Source organism: Pseudophryne corroboree, chromosome 4 (genome assembly GCF_028390025.1).
Source record: "Pseudophryne corroboree isolate aPseCor3 chromosome 4, aPseCor3.hap2, whole genome shotgun sequence".
Taxonomy (NCBI): domain Eukaryota; kingdom Metazoa; phylum Chordata; class Amphibia; order Anura; family Myobatrachidae; genus Pseudophryne; species Pseudophryne corroboree.
In genome coordinates, this window is record NC_086447.1 from 168,668,281 (window position 1) to 168,691,204 (window position 22,924).

At 47.6% G+C, this 22,924-nt stretch overlaps 1 long non-coding RNA gene across 1 annotated transcript in view; it reads right to left on the bottom strand.

Moving 5' to 3' along the window:
• The window catches only part of LOC134911212 (uncharacterized), a 155,842-nt gene that overhangs the window by 100,401 nt on the left and 32,517 nt on the right, over positions 1-22,924 (bottom strand). Inside the window, exon 2 of the long non-coding RNA XR_010176406.1 lies at positions 18,322-18,367. This is a non-coding gene — a long non-coding RNA (uncharacterized LOC134911212). The remainder of the gene's footprint in view (positions 1-18,321; positions 18,368-22,924) is intronic.

Genomic DNA, 22,924 nt, shown 5'->3' on the forward strand with positions numbered 1-22,924 from the left:
GGAGAATGTGAAGGAGGAGATGTTGACAGGTCGCGTTCCGCTTGACTTGACAATTTTGTCACCAGCAGGTCTTTCAACCCCAGCAGACCTGTGTCTGCCGGAAAGAGAGATCCAAGGTAGGCTTTAAATCTAGGATCGAGCACGGTGGCCAAAATGTAGTGCTCTGATTTCAACAGATTGACCACCCGTGAATCCTTGTTAAGCGAATTAAGGGCTGCATCCACAAGTCCCACATGCCTAGCGGAATCGCTCCCTTTTAGCTCCTTCTTCAATGCCTCCAGCTTCTTCTGCAAAAGCCTGATGAGGGGAATGACCTGACTCAGGCTGGCAGTGTCTGAACTGACTTCACGTGTGGCAAGTTCAAAGGGCATCAGAACCTTGCACAACGTTGAAATCATTCTCCACTGCACTTGAGACAGGTGCATTCCATCTCCTATATCGTGCTCAATTGTATAGGCTTGAATGGCCTTTTGCTGCTCCTCCAACCTCTGAAGCATATAGAGGGTTGAATTCCACCTCGTTACCACTTCTTGCTTCAGATGATGGCAGGGCAGGTTCAGTAGTTTTTGGTGGTGCTCCAGTCTTCTGTACGTGGTGCCTGTACGCCGAAAGTGTCCCGCAATTTTTCTGGCCACCGACAGCATCTCTTGCACGCCCCTGTCGTTTTTTTAAAAATTCTGCACCACCAAATTCAAGGTATGTGCAAAACATGGGACGTGCTGGAATTTGCCCATATTTAATGCACACACAATATTGCTGGCGTTGTCCGATGCCACAAATCCACAGGAGAGTCCAATTGGGGTAAGCCATTCCGCGATGATCTTCCTCAGTTGCCGTAAGAGGTTTTCAGCTGTGTGCGTATTCTGGAAAGCGGTGATACAAAGCGTAGCCTGCCTAGGAAAGAGTTGGCGTTTGCGAGATGCTGCTACTGGTGCCGCCGCTGCTGTTCTTGCGGCGGGAGTCCATACATCTACCCAGTGGGCTGTCACAGTCATATAGTCCTGACCCTGCCCTGCTCCACTTGTCCACATGTCCGTGGTTAAGTGGACATTGGGTACAACTGCATTTTTTAGGACACTGGTGAGTCTTTTTCTGACGTCCGTGTACATTCTCGGTATCGCCTGCCTAGAGAAGTGGAACCTAGATGGTATTTGGTAACGGGGGCACACTGCCTCAATAAATTGTCTAGTTCCCTGTGAACTAACGGCGGATACCGGACGCACGTCTAACACCAACATAGTTGTCAAGGACTCAGTTATCCGCTTTGCAGTAGGATGACTGCTGTGATATTTCATCTTCCTCGCAAAGGACTGTTGAACAGTCAATTGCTTACTGGAAGTAGTACAAGTGGGCTTACGACTTCCCCTCTGGGATGACCATCGACTCCCAGCGGCAACAACAGCAGCGCCAGCAGCAGTAGGCGTTACACGCAAGGATGCATCGGAGGAATCCCAGGCAGGAGAGGACTCGTCAGACTTGCCAGTGACATGGCCTGCAGGACTATTGGCATTCCTGGGGAAGGAGGAAATTGACACTGAGGGAGTTGGTGGGGTGGTTTGCGTGAGCTTGGTTACAAGAGGAAGGGATTTACTGGTCAGTGGACTGCTTCCGCTGTCACCCAAAGTTTTTGAACTTGTCACTGACTTATTATGAATGCGCTGCAGGTGACGTATAAGGGAGGATGTTCCGAGGTGGTTAACGTCCTTACCCCTACTTATTACAGCTTGACAAAGGGAACACACGGCTTGACACCTGTTGTCCGCATTTCTGGTGAAATACCTCCACACCGAAGAGCTGATTTTTTTGGTATTTTCACCAGGCATGTCAACGGCCATATTCCTCCCACGGACAACAGGTGTCTCCCCGGGTGCCTGACTTAAACAAACCACCTCACCATCAGAATCCTCCTGGTCAATTTCCTCCCCAGCGCCAGCAACACCCATATCCTCCTCATCCTGGTGTACTTCAACACTGACATCTTCAATCTGACTATCAGGAACTGGACTGCGGGTGCTCCTTCCAGCACTTGCAGGGGGCGTGCAAATGGTGGAAGGCGCATGCTCTTCACGTCCAGTGTTGGGAAGGTCAGGCATCGCAACCGACACAATTGGACTCTCCTTGTGGATTTGGGATTTCAAAGAACGCACAGTTCTTTGCGGTGCTTTTGCCAGCTTGAGTCTTTTCAGTTTTCTAGCGAGAGGCTGAGTGCTTCCATCCTCATGTGAAGCTGAACCACTAGCCATGAACATAGGCCAGGGCCTCAGCCGTTCCTTGCCACTCCGTGTGGTAAATGGCATATTGGCAAGTTTACGCTTCTCCTCCGACAATTTTATTTTAGGTTTTGGAGTCCTTTTTTTACTGATATTTGGTGTTTTGGTTTTGACATGCTCTGTACTATGCCATTGGGCATCGGCCTTGGCAGACGACGTTGCTGGCATTTCATCGTCTCGGCCATGACTAGTGGCAGCAGCTTCAGCACGAGGTGGAAGTGGATCTTGATCTTTCCCTAATTTTGGAACCTCAACATTTTTGTTCTCCATATTTTAATAGGCACAACTAAAAGGCACCTCAGGTAAACAATGCAGATGGATGGATTGGATACTAGTATACAATTATGGACGGGCTGCCGAGTGCCGACACAGAGGTAGCCACAGCCGTGAACTACCGCACTGTACTGTGTCTGCTGCTAATATATAGACTGGTTGATAAAGAGATAGTATACTCGTAACTAGTATGTATGTATAAAGAAAGAAAAAAAAACCACGGTTAGGTCACTGGTATATACAATTATGGACGGGCTGCGGAGTGCCGACACAGAGGTAGCCACAGCCGTGAACTACCGCACTGTACTGTGTCTGCTGCTAATATATAGACTGGTTGATAAAGAGATAGTATACTCGTAACTAGTATGTATGTATAAAGAAAGAAAAAAAAACCACGGTTAGGTGGTATATACAATTATGGACGGGCTGCCGAGTGCCGACACAGAGGTAGCCACAGCCGTGAACTACCGCACTGTACTGTGTCTGCTGCTAATATATAGACTGGTTGATAAAGAGATAGTATACTCGTAACTAGTATGTATGTATAAAGAAAGAAAAAAAAACCACGGTTAGGTCACTGGTATATACAATTATGGACGGGCTGCCGAGTGCCGACACAGAGGTAGCCACAGCCGTGAACTACCGCACTGTACTGTGTCTGCTGCTAATATATAGACTGGTTGATAAAGAGATAGTATACTCGTAACTAGTATGTATGTATAAAGAAAGAAAAAAAAACCACGGTTAGGTCACTGGTATATACAATTATGGACGGGCTGCCGAGTGCCGACACAGAGGTAGCCACAGCCGTGAACTACCGCACTGTACTGTGTCTGCTGCTAATATATAGACTGGTTGATAAAGAGATAGTATACTCGTAACTAGTATGTATGTATAAAGAAAGAAAAAAAAACCACGGTTAGGTCACTGGTATATACAATTATGGACGGGCTGCGGAGTGCCGACACAGAGGTAGCCACAGCCGTGAACTACCGCACTGTACTGTGTCTGCTGCTAATATATAGACTGGTTGATAAAGAGATAGTATACTCGTAACTAGTATGTATGTATAAAGAAAGAAAAAAAAACCACGGTTAGGTGGTATATACAATTATGGACGGGCTGCCGAGTGCCGACACAGAGGTAGCCACAGCCGTGAACTACCGCACTGTACTGTGTCTGCTGCTAATATATAGACTGGTTGATAAAGAGATAGTATACTCGTAACTAGTATGTATGTATAAAGAAAGAAAAAAAAACCACGGTTAGGTCACTGGTATATACAATTATGGACGGGCTGCGGAGTGCCGACACAGAGGTAGCCACAGCCGTGAACTACCGCACTGTACTGTGTCTGCTGCTAATATATAGACTGGTTGATAAAGAGATAGTATACTCGTAACTAGTATGTATGTATAAAGAAAGAAAAAAAAACCACGGTTAGGTGGTATATACAATTATGGACGGGCTGCCGAGTGCCGACACAGAGGTAGCCACAGCCGTGAACTACCGCACTGTACTGTGTCTGCTGCTAATATATAGACTGGTTGATAAAGAGATAGTATACTCGTAACTAGTATGTATGTATAAAGAAAGAAAAAAAAACCACGGTTAGGTCACTGGTATATACAATTATGGACGGGCTGCCGAGTGCCGACACAGAGGTAGCCACAGCCGTGAACTACCGCACTGTACTGTGTCTGCTGCTAATATATAGACTGGTTGATAAAGAGATAGTATACTCGTAACTAGTATGTATGTATAAAGAAAGAAAAAAAAACCACGGTTAGGTCACTGGTATATACAATTATGGACGGGCTGCGGAGTGCCGACACAGAGGTAGCCACAGCCGTGAACTACCGCACTGTACTGTGTCTGCTGCTAATATATAGACTGGTTGATAAAGAGATAGTATACTCGTAACTAGTATGTATGTATAAAGAAAGAAAAAAAAACCACGGTTAGGTGGTATATACAATTATGGACGGGCTGCCGAGTGCCGACACAGAGGTAGCCACAGCCGTGAACTACCGCACTGTACTGTGTCTGCTGCTAATATATAGACTGGTTGATAAAGAGATAGTATACTCGTAACTAGTATGTATGTATAAAGAAAGAAAAAAAAACCACGGTTAGGTCACTGGTATATACAATTATGGACGGGCTGCCGAGTGCCGACACAGAGGTAGCCACAGCCGTGAACTACCGCACTGTACTGTGTCTGCTGCTAATATAGACTGGTTGATAAAGAGATAGTATACAATACTACTAATATACTGGTGGTCAGGCACTGGTCACCACTAGTCACACTGGCAGTGGCACTCCTGCAGCAAAAGTGTGCACTGTTTAATTTTAATATAATATTATTTATCATGTACTCCTGGCTCCTGCTATAACAACCTGCAGTGCTCCCCAGTCTCCCCCACAATTATAAGCTTTATATACAATACATTGATGTGCAGCACACTGGGCTGAGCAGTGCACACAGACTGAGTCACTGTGTGACTGTGTATCGTTTTTTTCAGGCAGAGAACGGATATATTAAATAAAACAAACAACTGCACTGTCTCTGGTGGTCACAGGTCACTGTGGTCGTCAGTCACTAAACTCTGTCTGCACTCTGCACTCTCTTCTAATCTACAGTATCACAGCAATCTCTCTCTCTCTCTCTCTTCTAAATCTAATCTAAATGGAGAGGACGCCAGCCACGTCCTCTCCCTATCAATCTCAATGCACGTGTGAAAATGGCGGCGACGCGCGGCTCCTTATATAGAATCCGAGTCTCGCGATAGAATCCGAGCCTCGCGAGAATCCGACAGCGTCATGATGACGTTCGGGCGCGCTCGGGTTAACCGAGCAAGGCGGGAAGATCCGAGTCGCTCGGACCCGTGAAAAAAAAAGTGACGTTCGTGCGGGTTCGGATTCAAAGAAACCGAACCCGCTCATCTCTAGCAAGAACATTGGAAAATGTTGTGGATTACAGGAAATCACACGTCTCTCTGGAGCTGAGTAGGAGACCTTTGTCTCCCAATATGTCACAGTTCACAGTTCCAAGGTGGCTCTGCACATGCTCAGTAGAGATCTCAGTGGCCATCTTGGGTTAGGGCATGAAATCTCCCTGGAGAAAAGGAAGACTGGAGTCTGTGTAGTTGCACACTCCTCTTTCAACAAGTATGAAGAATGCCATGTGCAAAAATGAAACTTCCTGCAACTTTAGATCCATAACTTTCATGAAAACTAAAACTTTTCTGTGTTTCTTTAAAAAACTGCTCACTTTATTGTTCATTACGTAACCAACCACTGTCACTGTTTTATATATGAACATTTTTATTACATTGCTCAGAGTGCACTATGAAATGTGCTTCGCTACTAAAGTGAAATATAGTGACCAAGAATGAGTGAAGTAAAAGTATTGGATGCGATCCAAGACTGCCAGGTCTGAACTGTCTATACTGTATGTCGTATTTGTGCAGAACAATAGGCACCAGCAAAATGTGAAATGGAGTTTTCTATAAGATCAGCACAGAGAACACGTGGTCACTCGCTTAGGTTAGAGGAGAGGAGTTTCCGCACATTGGTGGTCATTCCGAGTTGTTCGCTCGTTGCCGATTTTCGCTATGCTGCGATTTGTTGCTAAATGCACATGCGTATGGTACGCAGCGTGCATGCACTTAGTTATTTAACTAAAAACTTAGCAGTTTTGCTGTTGACTTTGCGGCGCTTTTCAGTCGCACTGCTGATCGGTGAGTGATTGACAGGAAAGGGGCGTTTCTGAGTGGTAACTGAGCGTTTTCCGGGAGTGTGCTAAAAAACGAAGGCGTGTCAGGGAAAAACGCTGGAGTGTCTGGAGAAACGGGGGAGTGGCTGGCTGAACGCAGGGCGTATTTGTGACGTCAAACCAGGAACTAAACGGACCGAGCTGATCACAATCTAGGAGTAGGTCTGGAGCTACACAGAAACTGCAAGAAAATATTTAGTAGCAGTTCTGCTACTCTTTCGTTCGCTATTCTGCTAAGCTAAGATACACTCCCAGAGGGCGGTGGCCTAGCGTTTGCAATGCTGCTAAAAGCAGCTAGCGAGCGAACAACTCGGAATGAGGGCCATTGAGGCAAAAAGGTTTTTTCACAGTAAGGACAATACGTGTTTGGAATTCCCTGCCTGAGAGATTAGTAACTGCAGATTCGGTCAACACCTTTAAGAATGGGTAAGATAAATTCCTATTGGATAAAGATATTCATGGTTATGGTGCGTAGGCACGCATTATAGTTAATTTACTAGTCCTAACATAAAAATAACTAATCCTATAATAAGACTGCATAGGAGACCACAAAGTAGGTTGAACTCGATGGACAATTGTCTTTTTTCAACCTTAGTTACTATGTTACTATGTAAGTTTAAAAGGTTTATTTAGGATAACAGCAATTTTCAGCAGTAACTATTGGCACATGCCTACAAGTTCAGCACTGTACAGCAATGTGATGCTCCATTAACACAGTAACAGGTTTGGGCATATGCAAACTTTTTTATGGAGCCAAGTAAACAACATTCAACTACAGTCTAATCAGCCTGACCTTTAAATGTGGTGACTCAGACATGTGATGTTATTGTGGCTGATGAGGCATGTCCAATAATTAACATTATGGCAGCGAATGAGTTATGCATAAAAACACCAATAATAACTGTCTCTTAAGGATAAGTTAAGAGACAGTTTGTAGCGTTTAAGCATTTACATGGCAATTGTAACAGTGGTAACACAGTGTAATACAGAGGAAATGGGTTGTGTCACCTGAGATAGTGGTATTTGTAGTATCTGTGGTACAACCGTGCAGTACATCATACTTATACACACTAAAATGGTGTAGGGTCACACTTGCATTCCTCCCAACATCTTGTACCACGGATTCGGAACGCGCTCCCAATAAAGGAGTAGCTTCACGTGAATGCCATGATCATGAGCCACGCCCCTATTTCCCATCACTGTGGAGGCATGCTCAGCGCTCTATGAGCTGCTCGTATGCCCTCAATCCCTCTGTTTCCCATGAATAGACGCTTTGTGCATGTGCATAGCATCTTTTCACCACAGAGCAGAGATTGACAGGTGGTCTCCCAACCAGAGGCGTAACTAGCATGGGGCGAGCAGGGCTCGTGCCCTGGGCGCCGTGGCAGACCCAGCAGAGGGGGGCGCCACCGCCACCTGCACGGCCCGCTCCGCTCGCCCCATGCGACATGGTTTCCGCCGGCGGTCTCTCCCTGGCTCCCCAGCTCCGGCTGCTGTGCCTGTCACACTGTACAGGCAGCAGCAGCTAGGACGGAGCCTCCCCCTACTCCCCCCCCCAAGCAGTGTCTAATTGTTGAGGCGCACGTGCGCGACCTCGGAGGTGCGCGCGTACGCGACCTCGGAGGTGCGCGCGTACGCGCGTGCGCGACCTCGGAGGTGCGCCCGCGTAGGGCATCGGAGGCGGCAGGTGAGCAGGCAGGCGGCGGCGGCGGCAACAGTAGTAATTTATTGGCAGGGGGGGGGGTGGTACAGTGTGTGTGTGGGTTAAGTGTGTGTGTGTGTGTGTGTGTGTGTGTGTGTGTGTGTGTGTGTGTGTGTGTGGGACAGTGTGAGTGTAAGTGAATATTGTAGTCCTGTGTGTGGGGTGGGAGGGGGGGAAAGTATGAGAATGTGTGTGTAGTCTGAGTGGGTGTGTGTGGGGTTTGGGGGGTGGCCAGTCTGTGTGTGTGTGTGTGTAATCTGTAGATTACACACACACACACAGACTGGCCACCCCCAAACTCCACATACACCCACTCAGACTACACACACATTCTCATACTTTCCCCTCCCCCACCAGAGACGTAACTAGCATGGGGCGAGCAGGGCACGTGCACTGGGCGCTGTGGCAGCCCCAGCAGAGGGGGGCGCCACCGCCACCTGCACGGCCCGCTCCGCTCGCCCCATGCGACATGGTTTCCGCCGGCGGGCTCTCCCTGGCTCCCCAGACCCGGCTGCTGTGACTGCCACACAGGCAGCAGCAGCTAGGACGGAGCCTCCCCCTACTCCCCTCCCCCCCCTCCCCCCAAGCAGTGTCTAATCGTGGAGGCGCGCGTGCGCGGGTCTGCGGAGGCAACAGGTGAGTAGGCAGGCGGCGGCAGCAGTAGTTTATTGTCGGGAGGGGAGGGGGGGTGGTACAGTGTGTGTGTGGGTTAAGTGTGTGTGTGTGTGGGACAGTGGGAGTGTAAGTGAATATTGTAGTCCTGTGTGTGGGGGGGAGGGAGGCGAAAGTATGAGAATGTGTGTGTAGTCTGAGTGGGTGTGTGTGGGGTTTGGGGGGTGGCCAGTCTGTGTGTGTGTAATCTGTAGATTACACACACACACACACACACACACACACACACACACACACACACACACAGACTGGCCAACCACAAACTAACCCTAGTTACTAACCCTAGGATTTCCCAACTGATGGTGTGCTGAGTGACGACGCAGGTTGAGGTGATGGTGTGCTGAGTGAGTGACGACGCAGGGGAGGTGATGGTGTGCTGAGTGACGACGCAGGGGGAGGTGATGGTGTGCTGAGTGACGACGCAGGAGGAGGTGATGGTGTGCTGAGTGACGACGCAGGGGGAGGTGATGGTGTGCTGAGTGACGACGCAGGGGGAGGTGATGGTGTGCTGAGTGACGACGCAGGGGGAAGTGATCGTGTGCTGAGTGACGACGCAGAGGTAGGTTATGGTGTGCTGAGTGACGACGCAGGGGAGGTGATGGTGTGCTGAGTGACGACGCAGGGGGAGGTGATGGTGTGCTGAGTGACGACGCAGAGGTAGGTTATGGTGTGCTGAGTGACGTCGCAGAGGTAGGTTATAGTGTGCTGAGTGACGACGCAGGGGAGGTGATGGTGTGCTGAGTGATGACGCAGGGGGAGGTGATGGTGTGCTGAGTGACGACGCAGGGGGAGGTGATGGTGTGCTGAGTGACTACGCAGAGGTAGGTTATGGTGTGCTGAGTGACGACGCAGGGGAGGTGATGGTGTGCTGAGTGACGACGCAGGGGGAGGTGATGGTGTGCTGAGTGACGACGCAGGGGGAGGTGATGGTGTGCTGAGTGAGAGACGACCAGAGGCGTAACTTACTTATTTTTTAATTAGCAGACAGCAGCAGCACGTAGGAAGTAGGCCCTGGAGGATTCACGCCTGCACCTGTCACCGTAGCGACCAGAGCCGTCCGCGCTGAGTGGAGAAGATGCCGCAGAAGAGGAGTCCAGCCAGACGCAGGACTGGGGAAGGACATCCAACCTTCGGTGGACCGGGACACTGCAGCAAGGGAGGAGACTGACCAGCAATGGGAGCACCGGCAGAAGACCCTGGCTGGCTTAAAGAAGACGGCACGGAACAGCGGGGAGGATGGCGCAGATCGGAATCCTGCAGCAGGAGAGAATATTCCCCTTTGGAGCGCAGCAGACCACACTGAAAAGGGTGCATCCCCGGTGCGGTGCGGTGCTCTGCATCCCGGGTGGCGCCGAAGATGTGGAGTGTCGGAGGTGGCAGAAGCGCCGCAGCTTGGGGTGAGAAACCGCTGCAACCCTTCCACTGCTAAACTCTGCAATTAGTCGATTAAGGGGATAGGCTCCCCTCACCACAGTGCCCCACAGGCCTTGTTAATTAAGAGGGTTGAATCCCCTCTCTCTATAATGTGAATTTCGGCTCCTACCGTGTGTTATAATATGAAAGGGGCACCAGTACTAGATAGTATAATGGGTCCTACTACACTGAAGGACACGCCCCCTCCTGCGTGGCCCGCCCTCTTTTCCAGGGAGCGCGCGCGCCGAAGGCGCGCGCATAATGCATACCTCCACTTTTTCATATCCCCCTTCAAAAATTAAACTTCGACCACTTTATACACAGTGACACCTATTTGTGTAGGAGATGATGATGTTAAGGTGCATGTGGAATTGAAAAGAATGTTCCCAGTATGACCTGTAACAGCTGGTGTGTCATGTTGGCACATCGCCATTAGCGTGCGCACATACTTTCCTTTTGTATTTTATTTATTATTATTTATTTATTTATTTATTTGGGGGGGGCGCCATTTTTGATCTTGCCCTGGGCTCCAAAACCCCTAGTTACGCCTCTGCTCCCAACTGCACCTCCACCACGGGACACTGCTGCCCACGGGTGGGACAGCGGGACAATCCCACAAAAAATGGGACTGTCCCGCGAAAATTGGACAGTTGGGAGGTATGCACGTGTACATTACAGGTTCTCCGTGAACATCTTGGTAAAGGTGGATGCCTAGCTTCAATACAGGAGCAGGATATAGCACTGGAGTGCACTCTAGTGATGAGCGGGTTCGGTTCCTCGGAATCCGAACCCCCCCCCCGAACTTCAGCCTTTTTACACGGATCCGAGGCAGACTCGGATCTTCCCGCCTTGCTCGGCTAACCCGAGCGCGCCCGAACGTCATCATCCCGCTGTCGGATTCTCGCGAGGCTCGGATTCTATCGCGAGACTCGGATTCTATATAAGGAGCCGCGCGTCGCCGCCATTTTCACACGTGCATTGAGATTCATAGGGAGAGGACGTGGCTGGCGTCCTCTCCATTTAGATTAGAAGAGAGAGAGTGAGAGTGAGACACTTGATTTACTGGAGCTTAGGAGTACTCAGAGAGTGCAGAGTTTACTAGTGACTGACCAGTGACCACCAGTGCAGTTTTATTATATTATTATTTAATATAATCCGTTCTCTGCCTGAAAAAAAACGATACACAGTGACACAGTAACAGTATACCATATCTGTGCTCAGCCTCAGTGTGCTGCATCATCTATGTATATCTGACTGTGCTGAGTGCTCAGTGCTCACACAGCTTAATTGTGGGGGAGACTGGGGAGCAGTAGCAGGAGTACATATTATTTAACAGTGCACACTTTTGCTGCCAGAGTGCCACTGCCAGTGTGACTGACCAGTGACCACTGTCTGACCACCAGTATATTGTGATTGTCTGCCTGAAAAAGTTAAACACTCGTCGTGTGGTGTTTTTATTCTATAAACGCATTCTGCTGACAGTGTCCAGCAGGTCCGTCATTAATTATATAATATATACCTGTCCGGCTGCAGTAGTGATATATATATATATATATATATATTTTTATATCATTATCATCCAGTCTATATTAGCAGCAGACGCAGTACGGTAGTCCACGGCTGTAGCTACCTCTGTGTCGGCAGTCGCTCGTCCATCCATAATTGTATACCACCTACCTGTGGTGTTTTTTTTTTTTTTCTATCTTCTTGATACTAGTAGCTTACTTTAGGAGTCTGCAGTGCTGACAGTGTCCAGCAGGTCCGTCATTATAATATATACCTGTCCGGCTGCAGTAGTGATATATATATATTTTTTATATCATTATCATCCAGTCTATATTAGCAGCAGACGCAGTACGGTAGTCCACGGCTGTAGCTACCTCTGTGTCGGCAGTCGCTCGTCCATCCATAATTGTATACCACCTACCTGTGGTGTTTGTTTTTTTTCTATCTTCTTGATACTACTAGTAGCTTACTTTAGGAGTCTGCAGTGCTGCTGACAGTGTCCAGCAGGTCCGTCATTATATAATATATACCTGTCCGGCTGCAGTAGTGATATATATATATTTTTTATATCATTATCATCCAGTCTATATTAGCAGCAGACGCAGTACGGTAGTCCACGGCTGTAGCTACCTCTGTGTCGGCAGTCGCTCGTCCATCCATAATTGTATACCACCTACCTGTTGTGTTTTTTTTTTTATCTTCTTGATACTAGTAGCTTACTTTAGGAGTCTGCAGTGCTGACAGTGTCCAGCAGGTCCGTCATTATATAATATATACCTGTCCGGCTGCAGTAGTGATATATATATATTTTTTATATCATTATCATCCAGTCTATATTAGCAGCAGACGCAGTACGGTAGTCCACGGCTGTAGCTACCTCTGTGTTGGCAGTCGCTCGTCCATCCATAATTGTATACCACCTACCTGTGGTGTTTTTTTTTTCTATCTTCTTGATACTAGTAGCTTACTTTAGGAGTCTGCAGTGCTGACAGTGTCCAGCAGGTCCGTCATTATATAATATATACCTGTCCGGCTGCAGTAGTGATATATATATATTTTTTATATCATTATCATCCAGTCTATATTAGCAGCAGACGCAGTACGGTAGTCCACGGCTGTTGCTACCTCTGTGTCGGCAGTCGCTCGTCCATCCATAATTGTATACCACCTACCTGTGGTGTTTTTTTTTTTTCTATCTTCTTGATACTAGTAGCTTACTTTAGGAGTCTGCAGTGCTGACAGTGTCCAGCAGGTCCATCATTATATAATATATACCTGTCCGGCTGCAGTAGTGATATATATATATTTTTTATATCATTATCATCCAGTCTATATTAGCAGCAGACGCAGTACGGTAGTCCACGGCTGTAGCTACCTCTGTGTCGGCAGTCGCTCGTCCATCCATAAGTATACTAGTATCCATCCATCTCCATTGTTTACCTGAGGTGCCTTTTAGTTGTGCCTATTAAAATATGGAGAACAAAAATGTTGAGGTTCCAAAAATAGGGAAAGATCAAGATCGACTTCCACCTCGTGCTGAAGCTGCTGCCACTAGTCATGGCCGAGACGATGAAATGCCAGCAACGTCATCTGCCAAGGCCGATGCCCATTGTCATAGTACAGAGCATGTAAAATCCAAAACACTAAATATCAGTAAAAAAAGGACTCAAAAATCTAAAATAAAATTGTCGGAGGAGAAGCGTAAACTTGCCAATATGCCATTTACCACACGGAGTGGCAAGGAACGGCTGAGGCCCTGGCCTATGTTCATGGCTAGTGGTTCAGCTTCACATGAGGATGGAAGCACTCAGCCTCTCGCTAGAAAAATGAAAAGACTCAAGCTGGCAAAAGCACAGCAAAGAACTGTGCGTTCTTCGAAATCACAAATCCACAAGGAGAGTCCAATTGTGTCGTTTGCGATGCCTGACCTTCCCAACACTGGACGTGAAGAGCATGCGCCTTCCACCATTTGCACGCCCCCTGCAAGTGCTGGAAGGAGCACCCGCAGTCCAGTTCCTGATAGTCAGATTGAAGATGTCAGTGTTGAAGTACACCAGGATGAGGAGGATATGGGTGTTGCTGGCGCTGGGGAGGAAATTGACCAGGAGGATTCTGATGGTGAGGTGGTTTGTTTAAGTCAGGCACCCGGGGAGACACCTGTTGTCCGTGGGAGGAATAGGGCCATTGACATGCCTGGTGAAAATACCAAAAAAATCAGCTCTTCGGTGTGGAAGTATTTCAACAGAAATGCGGACAACATTTGTCAAGCCGTGTGTTGCCTTTGTCAAGCTGTAATAAGTAGGGGTAAGGACGTTAACCACCTCGGAACATCCTCCCTTATACGTCACCTGCAGCGCATTCATCATAAGTCAGTGACAAGTTCAAAAACTTTGGGCGACAGCGGAAGCAGTCCACTGACCAGTAAATCCCTTCCTCTTGTAACCAAGCTCACGCAAACCACCCCACCAACTCCCTCAGTGTCAATTTCCTCCTTCCCCAGGAATGCCAGTAGTCCTGCAGGCCATGTCACTGGCAATTCTGACGAGTCCTCTCCTGCCTGGGATTCCTCCGATGCATCCTTGCGTGTAACGCCTACTGCTGCTGGCGCTGCTGTTGTTGCTGCTGGGAGTCGATGGTCATCCCAGAGGGGAAGTCGTACTCGTAAGACCACTTTTACTACTTCCACCAAGCAATTGACTGTCCAACAGTCCTTTGCGAGGAAGATGAAATATCACAGCAGTCATCCTGCTGCAAAGCGGATAACTGAGGCCTTGGCATCCTGGGCGGTGAGAAACGTGGTTCCGGTATCCATCATTACTGCAGAGCCAACTAGAGACTTGTTGGAGGTACTGTGTCCCCGGTACCAAATACCATCTAGGTTCCATTTCTCTAGGCAGGCGATTCCGAAAATGTACACAGACCTCAGAAAAAGACTCACCAGTGTCCTAAAAAATGCAGTTGTACCCAATGTCCACTTAACCACGGACATGTGGACAAGTGGAGCAGGGCAGGCTCAGGACTATATGACTGTGACAGCCCACTGGGTAGATGTATGGACTCCCGCCGCAAGAACAGCAGCGGCGGCACCAGTAGCAGCATCTCGCAAACGCCAACTCTTTCCTAGGCAGGCTACGCTTTGTATCACCGCTTTCCAGAATACGCACACAGCTAAAAACCTCTTACGGCAACTGAGGAAGATCATCGCAGAATGGCTTACCCCAATTGGACTCTCCTGTGGATTTGTGGCATCGGACAACGCCAGCAATATTGTGTGTGCATTAAATCTGGGCAAATTCCAGCACGTCCCATGTTTTGCACATACCTTGAATTTGGTGGTGCACAATTATTTAAAAAACGAGAGGGGCGTGCAAGAGATGCTGTCGGTGGCCAGAAGAATTGCGGGACACTTTCGGCGTACAGGCACCACGTACAGAAGACTGGAGCACCACCAAAAACGCCTGAACCTGCCCTGCCATCATCTGAAGCAAGAAGTGGTAACGAGGTGGAATTCAACCCTCTATATGCTTCAGAGGTTGGAGGAGCAGCAAAAGGCCATTCAAGCCTATACAACTGAGCACGATATAGGAGGTGGAATGCACCTGTCTCAAGCGCAGTGGAGAATGATTTCAACGTTGTGCAAGGTTCTGCAACCTTTTGAACTTGCCACACGTGAAGTCAGTTCAGACACTGCCAGCCTGAGTCAGGTCATTCCCCTCATCAGGCTTTTGCAGAAGAAGCTGGAGACATTGAAGGAGGAGCTAACACAGAGCGATTCCGCTAGGCATGTGGGACTTGTGGATGGAGCCCTTAATTCGCTTAACAAGGATTCACGGGTGGTCAATCTGTTGAAATCAGAGCACTACATTTTGGCCACCGTGCTCGATCCTAGATTTAAAACCTACCTTGGATCTCTCTTTCCGGCAGACACAAGTCTGCTGGGGTTCAAAGAACTGCTGGTGACAAAATTGTCAAGTCAAGCGGAACGCGACCTGTCAACATCTCCTCCTTCACATTCTCCCGCAACTGGGGGTGCGAGGAAAAGGCTCAGAATTCCGAGCCCACCCGCTGGCGGTGATGCAGGGCAGTCTGGAGCGACTGCTGATGCTGACATCTGGTCCGGACTGAAGGACCTGACAACGATTACGGACATGTCGTCTACTGTCACTGCATATGATTCTCTCCCCATTGAAAGAATGGTGGAGGATTATATGAGTGACCGCATCCAAGTAGGCACGTCAGACAGTCCGTACTTATACTGGCAGGAAAAAGAGGCAATTTGGAGGCCCTTGCACAAACTGGCTTTATTCTACCTAAGTTGCCCTCCCACAAGTGTGTACTCCGAAAGAGTGTTTAGTGCCGCCGCTCACCTTGTCAGCAATCGGCGTACGAGGTTACATCCAGAAAATGTGGAGAAGATGATGTTCATTAAAATGAATTATAATCAATTCCTCCGTGGAGACATTGACCAGCAGCAATTGCCTCCACAAAGTACACAGGGAGCTGAGATGGTGGATTCCAGTGGGGACGAATTGATAATCTGTGAGGAGGGGGATGTACACGGTGATATATCGGAGGATGATGATGAGGTGGACATCTTGCCTCTGTAGAGCCAGTTTGTGCAAGGAGAGATTAATTGCTTCTTTTTTGGTGGGGGTCCAAACCAACCCGTCATTTAAGTCACAGTCGTGTGGCAGACCCTGTCACTGAAATGATGGGTTGGTTAAAGTGTGCATGTCCTGTTTATACAACATAAGGGTGGGTGGGAGGGCCCAAGGACAATTCCATCTTGCACCTCTTTTTTCTTTCATTTTTCTTTGCGTCATGTGCTGTTTGGGGGGTGTTTTTTGGAAGGGACATCCTGCGTGACACTGCAGTGCCACTCCTAGATGGGCCAGGTGTTTGTGTCGGCCACTTGGGTCGCTTATCTTACTCACACAGCTACCTCATTGCGCCTCTTTTTTTCTTTGCGTCATGTGCTGTTTGGGGAGTGTTTTTTGGAAGGGCCATCCTGCGTGACACTGCAGTGCCACTCCTAGATGGGCCAGGTGTTTGTGTCGGCCACTTGGGTCGCTGAGCTTAGTCATCCAGCGACCTCGGTGCAAATTTTAGGACTAAAAATAATATTGTGAGGTGTGAGGTGTTCAGAATAGACTGAAAATGAGTGGAAATAATGGTTATTGAGGTTAATAATACTTTGGGATCAAAATGACCCCCAAATTCTATGATTTAAGCTGTTTTTTAGGGTTTTTTGAAGAAAAAAAAACCGAATCCAAAACACACCCGAATCCGACAAAAAAAATTCGGTGAGGTTTTGCCAAAACGCGTTCGAACCCAAAACACGGCCGCGGAACCGAACCCAAAACCAAAACACAAAACCCGAAAAATTTCCGGTGCTCATCACTAGTGCACTCCACTCTATCATGTGCTAGGTGGGGTGGAAACAGCTATGCGACCACCATACAGCAAGAAAATCCCCTTTTCACCCATTTATCTAAATTCAGTCATTTTACTTTACAACATGAAAACGCCTTATTAATCTGCTCCACAAAACTGCTGTTCACAACTACTGCACCATAGCACCTGCTCTGTGTTATGTAAAGGACACTACGGGCCTAATTCAGACCTGATTGTAGCAGCAAATTTGTTAGCAGATGGGCAAAACCATGTGCACTGCAGGTGGGGCAGATATAACATGTGCAGAGAGAGATAGATTTGGGTGGGGTGTGTTCAAACTGAAATCTAAATTGCAGTGTAAAAATAAAACAGCCAGTATTCACCCTGCACAGAAACAAAATAACCCACCCAAATCTAACTCTCTCTGCACATGTTATATCTGCCCCACCTGCAGTGCACATGGGGGGTAATTCAGACCTGACTGTAGATGTGCTAAATTTAGAACATCTACGATCAGCTTCCCTGACATGCGGGGGCACACCCAGCATGTCAGGCCCTATATCGACATACAAGTACAAAAGCATCGCACAGCAGCTATGCTTTTGTACTGTAGGAGTAGCTCCCAGCCAGTGCAGCTCCTGCGCGCTAGCAGGGAGCTACTTGTCGCTGCCCGGGTCGCAACGGCTGCGTGTGATGTCACGCAGCTGCCGCGGCCCACCCCCCACAACGGTCCAGGCACACCTGCATTGCCCGGGAACGCGCCCCCTAAACAGTGGTCAAACGCAGCAGGACCTCCCTCTCTCACCCAGCAACTGCCTCTGCCTGTCAATCAGGCAGAGGCAATTGCAGGGCTGAGTCAGCCGTCTGACATGCGCCGGTGCACTGTGGCGCCGGCACATGAACACTCCAGACCTGATTGCTGCTGTCCGATCATGCACAGCAGCGATCAGGTCTGAATTAGCACCAAGGTTTTGCCCATCTGCTAACAAATTTGCTGCTACGATCAATTAACGAATTAACCCCTACAATCTGTGCAAAATTCTATTCCTTCACAAACTTGCCACTTCTAAACTTATGTGATCTGATAGAAATCATGGGTCCTGGGCTGATTTTTGCATTGTGCATATAATATCTGTAAATGACCTTCACAGTACTGTGTACCCATGTTGTGTATATTATTATTAAATGATGCATTTTTTGTGCTGTAAGATTTTTGTTAAGGGGAAGAAACTATAGCAAATTAACATTACGGTATCTGGCATTATAGCATTTTGAGCACCCATTTAAAATGTCCACAGATTAGTCAATCTTACCAGCAACTAAAGAAGTCTGTTTTCTTGACATACTGTAGTGGAGAATCTGTGATAAAAAAATAAATAAAAAAAAAAATCAAATTTGGGATAATACTGTATATACAGTATATAGTAGACATTTTATGATTATCTATATAACAAGTGCAGTGTTTAACTCCTCCCTTTGCACAAACGGCTCCAACAGCTGCAATGAAAAAGGTGGAGACCTGAGGAGAACCCTGCGCACTGGAGGTAAGTATTACTGGGGCAGGATAGGTGCTCACTTGTATGTACCGTTTTAACAACCTTTCAGTACATGATATCAGCATGGGTTGTAGAAGTGTGGAAAATCGTACACCTGCAAACCTTTACTCTGACATGCTGCCCAGCACAGGGCAAGTCCATCCCGCATGCCGGGTGCTGCCTCTCCCGCCCACCCCATAAATGTGTGAGCACATCGCATCTCTCATGTTTAGGGTTGCCCTCTGTCTGCGCAGCCTAGCGGATAAAGCAGATGGCTACCCGCCATGTTTCGGGTCGCAGCAGCTGCATGGGATGCCATGCAGCCACCGCGGCCTGCCCTGCAGACGGTCTGGACACGCCTGCGTTGTGCAGACCATGCCCCCCCAATGCTGAAACGTCATCCCCGAAAAGCCGACACAACGCTACCTCCCGCCCCGCAAATGCCTCTGCCTGTCAATCAGGCAGAGGCATTTGCACATATCAGATGCCGTTGCATTTCATTGTGTGCGTACGCACAGTGCAGCTTCTGCGCATGCGCACACTGCACAGGGCTTCAGTCTGCGAATGCTGTCGGAGCAGCGTTCCATCCTGAATTAGACCCTAAGTTAGCTGGCTATGTAGGTACACATATTCTGTGTACGTACAGGCCTACAATACAGTACATCGCTTTAAACGTCACGTCGAGATCCCTAAGAAAGAAGTCAAGTTGGAAAGTTTTAGAGTATTTGCATTATCGTGGCCAGGTCCAAGCTGTACAACACACTATTGCACTAGAGAAGTGGACACTATCCAAGAGACTGGTCTATACTCCAGGGATACCAGGTTGGTTGCCTGAAAGTGCCACATATAAGCACACTAGGCAGCTGCCCAGGGCTCCACAATTTTAGGGGCCTTCAAGCAGGCATCTGCCTCCCGGGCTCATGTGTCCAGAGTTTCTTGGGAGGCAGGTAGAGAATGCTACCCAATTGCTCTAATTGTGAATTACACACAACCAGAGCAGCCAGAGAACATTCCCTACCTGTTTCTCAGCCTGCACCTGGACAGTGAATGGCTGTCAGCATACTGGTTGGTGGATGGCTGGAGCTTTCCACCAATCAGAATTAGAGACGAGCGGAATTTAGCAATCCATGCTGGGATTATTATTGCTAGTTAATATAGTGAGTACAGAGCCCCTATGATTTCCATTTAAAAAATATTATTATTTTTTTGGTGCTAAACCACAGTGTACTTTACTATTATTTTTCTGTCACACTGTCGGTCAGACTGCATACACATATTCTGTAGGTGGTCCATGGTTTGTTGTACATAAAAGGTTCCTCTGTCATTCTAGGGGGTGCTCTGCACCAGTTATACTGTAGTTAAATATATTATTTAAAATATATGTATATATATATATATTTTGGAGCTAAACTATACTATTATTTTTCTGTGACACTGCCGGTCAGACCACAGTGTATAATCTCATACATGTATTGTGTGACACTGTTGGTGAAATTAAAGTGTTCGATTACTATTTGTGATTCATACACATATTGTGACAGTAGTTGGTACATTTTTTGTACAAATTGTGGTGTGTGCTATGCCCCACTTCGTTCATATTTGTGAATAGAAATGGAGGACAAACAATTGTGAGGAGAGCAGGAAGCACATACTAGTGCTGCAGGTGCTACCACCAGTCATGATTATACAAGTCTGTCAACATCATCTACTAAGGCCGATGCCCACTGTGCATGCAGTGATGGCATCTCACATATGCAAATGCCTGATTGACAGGCAGAGGCATACGTTGGCATCGATGCCAGGTTTTATGGGCATCAACGCTGCGTTGGTGGGGCATGGTCCAGACAATGCAGACATGTCTGGACCTTTTGCAGGGCAGGCTGCAGTGGCTGCATGAAGTAACACACAGCCACTGTAACCCAAAACATGATGGGTAGCTGTCTGCCTTCGCAGTTAGACTGCACAGGCAGAGGGCTACCCTTATCATGCAAGTGCTTCACTGCTGAGTGAAGCATTTTAGCATCACCAAGCTGCTCCCCATCACTGTTAGATCCAAGAGTCTGCAATCTCCACCATCAACACCTGCATCCTCAACATCCTCAGTCATGATCAGAAGTAGTTCTGCATCCTATTTCATAAACATGACTGACTTTCCTCCTATCTGGGCTTCCTCAGAAGCATCTTTGAGTGCTAAGCCTGTTGCTGCTGCTGTCCAGAAGGGGGCTAGGAAGACTACTCGTAGTAGTTTAACAAAACAATTGACTATAAAACAATAATTTGCAAGGGGGATTAAGTATGACAGCAGTCACCCAGTTGCACAGTAGATTACTGAGACAATAACAACTATACTGGTATTAGATGTGCATCCAGTATCTGCCATTAATGTAGTGGGTTTTAGACAGTTAACTGAGGTACTGTGTCCCCGGTACCAAATCCCACCTAGAGCCCACTTCACTAGAAAAGCAATTCCCAGCCTGTACAAGGACATAAACAAAGCATTTTTAGGGAAATCAGATCACTATATATTTGCGACCATACTTGATCCTAGGTTTAAGTCATATGCTGTGTCTTTCTTTCCAACGGGCACAAATCTGCGAGAAATGCAAAGAGCTGTTGGTGAGAAAATTGTCTGCTCAAGCAGAACATGACATGGCAACATCTCCTCCTTCAGTTTCTCCGGCAATTGCGGCTGCATGGAAAAAAATCCATTTGGCTAGGACCTGCTGGCCGGGATGCAGATCTGTCAGGAAAAACATTTGACATCTGGTCCGGGTTGAAGGAGCTGCGGTCACCATGCAAAGAATGGTTGATGATTATTTCAGTGATAGCATCCAAATAGACAGTCCATGTCAAAACTGTCAGGAAAAAAGGCAATTTGCACAAAATGGATTTACTTTACTTAGGTTGCCCACCCTCCAGTGTGTACTCAGAAAGAGTTTTCCGCACAGCCTGGAACCTTGTCAGCAATCGGTGTAGTAGGTTACTTCCCCAAAATGTGGTAAAGATGATGTTCGTCAAAATGAATTACCATTTCCACAATGAAGAAATGTACCGACAATTATATCCACAAAATAAAGGGGCACCTGTAATAGTGCATGCCAGCAGGGACAAATTAATATTGTGTGAAGAAGAAGATGTGCACACCGATCGGGAAGAAGAATCGGATGATTGTGATGAGGACATCATGTACAGTCAGTTTGTTTTGTGGGGGCCCAGATGAACCAGTCATTTCAGCCACAAGTGTCAGTCCCTGTCGCTGAAATGATTGGTTTGTTAAACTGTGCATGTCCTGTTTAATATATACAACATAAGGGTGGGTGGAATGGTCCCAAGGAGCATTCCATCCTGCACCTCTTTTCTTTGCATTATACGCTGTTTGGAACATTGCTGACTGTTTTTTTTTTTTGCATAGTTTCAGCGGCGTTTCTAGAGAGGAGGGGGCCCATGTGCAGACTCTGTGTGTGGGCCCTCTCCTCTCCTGTAGCCGTCACCGCTGCTGCTAGCGCACTGAGCACTAGAGACTCTGGCACAGTGCCAGAGTCTACAGTGCATGCGCAGGACTCCAAAAAATGGCAGCTGCACCATTTTTTCGGAGTCCTGAGCATGCGCTGTAGACTCTGGCACGGTGCCAGAGTCTCTAGTGCTCAGTGCGCTAGCAGCAGCGGTGACGGCTACAGGAGAGGAGGGGGCCCACACACAGTCACCAATGGACGCCGGAAAGGTGAGTATAGAAGAAATGGGTGCAGTCTGTGCGGTGTGGACTCCCTCTGGACCCAGGGGCTCGTGTGCACCGCACACACTGCACCCATTATAGATACGCCAGTGCATAGTTTATTAAACTGCCACCCTGTCTGCCACTGCAGTGCCACTCATAGATGTGCCATGTTAGAAGTTTAAGATCCACATGTTTGTGCCATCCACTGCTGTCATTTAGCTTAGTCATAAACTGGATGAAACTAATACTGTGAGCTGCAGTGGCGCACCTAGGGGGGGTTTCCGAGTACCCAGAAACCCCCCTCCACTAAAAAAAAAAAAAAAAAAAAAATTTTTTTTTATTTTTTTTTTATTTTAGCTGCATGAGTATTATTAATGACTGTCTAGCGTCCTCTGCAGCCTGCTGTCTTCCTGGTGGCACTTGCAAGTGCAATAAAAGTTTACTTTATTTTAATTATAGTACATATATATCCATGTGCCTACATATATACACATGTATATACATAAATGCAAATCCAAGGAAGAAGGCACTCTGGAGTCATCAATAATGGCAAAGTAGCAAATGTGTATTAAAGGTTCAGGTCGAGTACTTTCGGGGACAGCACCCCGTCCTCAGGACCACACCACAACAGTACAATCATATACATACATACATACATACATACAT